Source organism: Hibiscus syriacus, unplaced genomic scaffold (genome assembly GCF_006381635.1).
Source record: "Hibiscus syriacus cultivar Baekdansim isolate YM2019G1 unplaced genomic scaffold, ASM638163v2 tig00113303_pilon, whole genome shotgun sequence".
Lineage (NCBI taxonomy): Eukaryota > Viridiplantae > Streptophyta > Magnoliopsida > Malvales > Malvaceae > Hibiscus > Hibiscus syriacus.
This window is the reverse complement of record NW_024063455.1, coordinates 62,543-69,322: the sequence shown is the minus strand read 5'-3', so window position 1 is coordinate 69,322 and position 6,780 is coordinate 62,543. Positions and strand designations below refer to the sequence as shown.

Here is a 6,780-nt window from a genome sequence, read left to right as displayed (position 1 = left end):
GCAAACATGTAACGATTATATTTGATATGGTAAAACATTTCAAAAAATATTTTAGGCGATAATTTGATACAAATGATATAATCTAAAGGATAATGGAACATTTAAGCTTTTTTTTAAAAAAAAATGGAGTTTCAAAGTTGAACGAGCCATAACTTTTTTAAATACTTTGATTACAACTTGATTTTATATATTTTATACCATAACTTTGGTTTAGTTTTGCAAAGTTTAGTATAATATAAAACATGATGAAAGTTCGGGACAGATCGGAATCGGGTCGCGATTAGAATCGAGTTAGGGACAAAGCCGTTCACTGCCCTACCTACCTACCCCATTGCCATCCCTATAAGTGGTACATGGCTTGAATTTTTGGAATGCGAACTCTTATAATTGGTTCTCATGCAAAAGAAAAGAAAAGAAAATGAATCCATAATGGTTTTATTGTCTTTAACATAATGGTTAACACGGAACGATTTGTTTAGCAGCATGGAATTCCTTATCCTGCAAAGCACTGTATCTACATCAACATCCCACCACCAACACAGGAATAGATACGATCCCACGCTGCTGACATGCAACCAAATCAACACAAATACACTAACAGCAAGGTGAAAAAGGTAAGAAATTCTGGCCACCAGCAAAGCTTAGTTAACTCGGCTTATGACCAGGAGAGAGCGGGTGTGGAAAACCTCGATTTTTATAAATATCCTAGCTCTGGCGAAGCTTCATGTCACTTGGCTTACTACCCCTAAATGCTGAAAGGGAGAAGAAAGACCTTGTCCCTGAAAAACAAATACAAGGGAAAAAAGATCGGAACTTCGCAACTAAAAGAACCTACCATGGCAAAGCAAAAAGGAAATTAATAATGGAAATGGAAGTGGACCTTTAGTAGTGGAGGCAGTAGCTGAGACACTGCCCTTTCGCGATTTTTGCATATCGAATGCGCTAATGCCTGATTGAGCTACATAAACAAAGCATGCAGTACTTTCGTAAGAAAACTCGATGAAGATTCATGGAATGGTAATGTTCACAACTATTTGGTATTTCCTCGAAACATGAACAAAGAAGCAAAAACAGACAAGCTATAGAATAATGGAACTGCAAGCATGAAAGTGGCTACTTCTATGCTTTTGACCTACAGCCACCTCAAATCTATCTATACGAGACAAACAGTTTGACAGAAAACAAGCATGTAAATATTTAGGCAAAGGATAAAATATACCAGATGGAAGCTCATGAGCATCCAGGTTGTGTTCATAGTTCTTTGCATGAAGGGCAGCCTTTCGTAGTAGGTTATCAGCATTTTTCTTATTATAAACTTTTGAATCTTCTGTGTCATCCTCTCCTTCAGAAAAGACAGATGGGCTAGACCAACCAGTTATATTTGCATCGCCCTTACTCTTCCGGGCAAACTTCAACAGCCTCTTCAATCCCTTAGGAGCATCCTTTTGGTAGACCATTGCTGGAGGATTTCAGCATTTCCCCATTCAGTGGTATCAGCTTCACTACTTTCTTCTTGCAGCATTTGTGACAGAGAGTGACGGACACGAGGACTAGCCGATTCAACTGGTGCAATGCAAGCTGAAGAGGCAATTTCACCTGTTTGGTCATCACACTGGTCAGGCAGGTTCTGATGCTCGTCTATTTCTACCCAAGCAGTTGGTGAGATGGTTGATTCTTCCACACCTTGTGAAGACCCATCAATATTTTTAAGCCCTCTTCAAACTCCGGAGCAAGTTCATCAACAATCACATCACATTTCTGGTGGTCATTCACCTGTGTTTCTGGCTGATTAGCATCATCACGATGATCCAATGATGATAAAGACTCACCATGATACTCATTCACTGGAACAGAAGCATTAACAAGGACATCACTCTCTTGAACATCAATTGAACTCTCAGTATTTCTCAGAGGGCCCTCCAACTTGGGACTTTTTATCTTTTTAACACCACCAGTGGTAGAGGTCAATCCAGAACCTTTGCGGAGAAATGGCTTTGATTCCAGTGGAACTACAGTACTTTCTTTGTTGCCTTGTTATACAAACTAGGCTTTGCTGGAACCACCCCGGATGAGTCTCCACCACGTGCTGCTGCAACTTTTGTCCAAGTAGTTTTGTTGCTTGTCATCAAATTTTGCTGCAGCTTCTCATTCACACTCATTGAACCTCGTTTATTAGCCTGGGTGGTGCTCACATTTCTTCGTTGTGGCTGGGAGCTTTCCACTTTAGGACTCACTCGAGGCACCGATTGTGCTGACTGAGGTTTCCGAGACGTTGGCATGGTGCCTGCAGAAGAGATTCCATCTGAACTTTTAGCTGGTGGTGGTCCTTTTGTTCTTGGTGACGGTGTTGAAGGCCATGACTTACGAGTAGCAGGCAATGGGGATGTTCTAGATGAGATCTTCTTCACACTTGAAGGTTTTGTGGTTTCTTTTGCAGTTTCCTTTGTTGTAGCTGGCTGAGAAGGAATTTTTTGTAACTTATGGGAATTCTTAGCAGAATTTAGGGCCTTAGTAGGAGGATCCTTTTTGCATAAATTATTCACTTTTTTGGAAGCCATTTCTGCTTTCCCCTCATCAAGAATTTTCTGCATTGCTCTAAACTTTTCTTCTTTTTCAGTGCGCTTTCCAGCATTTTCTCCTCTAAGTTTTTTATCCCTCTTCTCCTTGTAATGGTCATAAATTCCAACTCTCTGCTCTGGAGACAGATTTTGTCTGACTTTAGCTTGAGGCTTGCTACGGCTAACAGGCTGATTTTCCATCACTCTTTTGAACATTTGATTCAACTCTGCTTCCTTTTTTCGACTCCATTCATCTGAGCTTTTCGACCTTCCATTAGCTTCCTCTTCTTGGATTATATCTGTGACCACATGAACATCTATTGGACTAGACGATCTCTCTTCCAGCCTTTCTACATTCACATCAGCAGTCTCATCAATGTTTTGTGCTTCATTTCTAGTATCAGATTCCAAGTTAACTTCTGCTGAACTCCCCATTATATCATTATCAACAAAATTATCAGGAGGCTCTGGAACAGGATCTTCAGAAGTATTCTGTGGTTGGCATTGGTAGGAGGATTCACTCATACATGAACTCCATCTTCTCAATACAGCCTTATTTGCGCCAAGAGAGATGTTTGTTAAGGAGTTCCTTACAGGAACATCAGGAATCTGATCCCTTTGTTTTCTTTCAAAAAGATTTATTGCATCTTGAACACTCATACGCTGAACGTTATGCTCAGGTTTCTTAGTCTGTCCTGATCCTTCCTCTTCACTATCTTCTGAAGCTACATCTGTTTGAGACCACATCTTTTCTCTAGCAGGAATAAGGCTCTTAATGGTCAGAGCAGGGGCCCTACGTGAGCCACCCCTCCCTATTTGAACCCTTCGCATGGGAGATGCCGAACGTCTAGGCGATGCAGATCTTATAAGAGCTCGACTTCTTTCTGCAGATGTTTGAATCTCATCACTTGAGTCAGAAGATTCCTCACTATCAGTTGAGCTCTGACGTTCGACCTGGGCAGCTTTGGCTGGTGAAACACCATATTTAACTGGCGTTTCTGAACTTAACGGCTTTGATATTTGATTATTTCCATCAGTCTTGTTTATTTTGTCGCTCATTGAAGCAAAAGTGGACGAAGGCTTTTCATCATCTGACAGAATAGCAACTTGACTCTTTTGGTTCAGCTCTAGAAACTTGTACAAAAAGTTCCTGCAATAGACTCAATAATATTATCCTTTGCTTATAATTCAATTCAACAAATGTTATATATGAGAAATACCAAAACTTTTGGTAAAAGTATCGCATTACAAATTCTTTGGAAAAATGAGAATTCAAAAGATCCAAGCACTTTTTTGGAAGGCAACTTACTTCACATCATTTGCTCCAAAAATTTCAGAAAATTTGGCTAGATGAGTGATTTCTTCGTAGGAGCAGGTTTCTCCAGCCGCCTGGTTAAAAGCAGCAACTAAATCACTTCTTAATGCTGACAGTCTTGAGTCCATAGCACGTAAGAGCTCATTCCTAGCAATAAACTTTCCATACGTTGGTTAGGATTTTCGGGAGAAATAAAACACCCTAACAAACTAACTATAATACACACACATACACACGCACAAACACACACATATATATATTATTAGTGAACTTACTTTGAGGAAACTGACGATGAATTGTTGACTTCAAACTGCAGAGATCAAATACATATATTAGTGGCAGTAACAAATATGGTGAAATATAGTGTAGAATAATAAGAATGGAGGTTACTTTGGATGCTAGCAGCCCATCTTTTGAGTTGCTTATATCTGCTGAACAATGAAAGCGAGCAGTTAATTTCTCAAGTCTCTAGGCATTTATGTATGATTGATGAAACACAAAATTACTGAGATTCAGAAGACAGACAAGGGACAATACTTTTGTTCGCAATTAGTTTAAAAAGAAACCTCCATCGAACAATTCTAAAGTTGCAAGCTCCGGTTTGCAATGCAAATAAATAGAAAGTCAATAAGGAATTGCACTCCTTTTATATGCAAATAAACTAAAAACAACAACAATGAGAGAGAACGTAGAAAGGCAATGAACAGTGTGCTACGTTAAATTTGCTTGAACATAACAATTACCCTTTTTGCTGCTTCGAATATGATCTTGGTGACCCTGAGAAGATGAAACTTTGTTAGTGATGACTATACGTATAATTAAGGTTAAAATACGCAGTTGATCCTTGTACCTAGGCAAATTTTGAAATTTAGTCCCCATACTTAAAAATTAAACCAGCTTACTTTTTCGATTTAAAATTTCTACCCCAATAATTGACATTGATAATAATTTCAGTCAAAGTTCGCAACCTAGAGATCATAATGATTTTCTTATGAGGTTTGTACGGGTGTATTGATGGAAAATTTTGATGAAAAATACTAAGAATGTAAACTATTGAATTGAGACTTTTAAATCGAAAAAGTAAAAGGATTTGATTTTTAACTTTTTGAGTCTAGGATTAATCTCAAACTCCACTCAACTACACGGACCAGCAGAATACTTTGACCTAGGCTTTAATTAAATATCTAGGCAGTTAAAGACACATGCAAGATATTCATTTACCTGAGCATACAAAGAAAGTTGAAACTTTCTGGTTTCCTCCAAAAGAGAGATCTCACCTTCAATACCTTTAGCAGTATCCACCAGCTCAGTTGAACTAACAAGATGTAGGAATCTGAGAAAGTACAAAGGGGGTGACCACCAGCAGAAATAAAAATGGGAAAAATACTTAAGACACTATACGGGAAAATGGAGAACCTGGTGAAAGTAGATTTAGTAAACCAGTGGGCAGAGTTTAAATTGTTGGGAAGTTGCAGTTTGTAGTCAGCATTGGAGCCTTGGGTGTACAAGTTATCTAGCCCTGGTAAATGGGGCAAGAGCTTTTCCAGAACACCAACACCCACTTTTTCTACTTTGTTGTCATTACAAGTATATGCCTCATACCTAAAAATTATTAAAAAGGGAGAGAGGGATATACAATTGAACACATCAGAGAAAGAGAATTCCATTATTGATAAAAGGGTAGTTAGTAACTATTTGCTCAGACCAGGGATTTAAATTGCTGTTACGGTAGCGTTTTCGGCTTTGTTTATCGTGGTTGCAACAATAGTAGGTGCTATTGCAGTCATTGTGGTTGTGAAATAACGGTTTAGGACGGCACCTTTACCGCTATATAACTGCTTCTATTTCAATAGCAGACCGCTATTTAAATCCCTGGTTGGGACTCTTCATTCTTCATGAAGTACCCATTTCCATGGTTGAACCCAGGGGGTTGGAGGAGGCGGCCGCCCCTCAAATTCTTATATATTTGTAGATATTTTATTTTTATTTTTATTGATAATCTACTTTGGCCCACTAAAATTTTATAAGTTCACCCCAGCATAAAATCTTAGTACCAGCACTGCCCATGTTCGACGGGATGTGACCTCCAAGATCCTCCAAATAAATGAAAACTTAGAAAAATCTAACTATGTCCGTGCTCAAGTAACATAGGTTAGTAGAGTTACCTGTTTTCAGAAGGCAGGATCTGAATGGTGGCGTAATCTAAAGGCGAATGTCCTCCATTTCCATCTGCGTCCATCTTTTTCTAAATGTTTCTGGGTAATCTAACAAAATCAAAAACAAAAAACGAATTGTTAGTAGAAACGGGAAAAAAATCCAGTTCTTCTAGCTCTGGAGCTGCATTATTGGAGTCGGATCTGAAGAGTGAGGAATGCACCAACCACTATCTATTACCTACAAAACCTTTAGCTTTTTTCAGAAAAGGACACAAATCAAGATCGACTACCTTTGCTTTCAACCTCAACTTGAAATAGTAGTAAGCAGCAGCAACTGAAATCGAAATTCTTGATTTTGACCAAACAAGATGCAGATTTGGTGGTGTGATTTGGATTTCATGAAATGACAAATTCGAAAAAAGAAAGATACTATGAAATAAATGAATGTACCTTCTTTCTTAAACTTCAAAATGAAGCAAATCAAGCTCTGTGTGTGTCTGCGGACTGTGTGCCTTACGCTTCTCTTTTGAGCCTATGGAGATTGGAGCGTGAACTCGAATCAAGCTGTGTGTTTGTTCATTTGTGTCGGATATACTGGATTTTTTTAGTATTTTTTTATGAATAATATATTTTTGTGATATAAGGAATTTACAAGTTTTGAACTTAAAAAAAAATACAATTTAGCAATATTAAATATTTTTGGTATAATCGTATAAGTGTCTGATTTATCGATCTATATAGAATATTGTGA

The 6,780-nt window shown here is 38.2% G+C and overlaps 1 pseudogene; it reads right to left on the bottom strand.

Moving 5' to 3' along the window:
• Window positions 1–430: 430 nt before the first annotated feature.
• LOC120186186 lies at window positions 431–6,208 on the bottom strand (annotated as a pseudogene).
• Window positions 6,209–6,780: the final 572 nt, after the last annotated feature.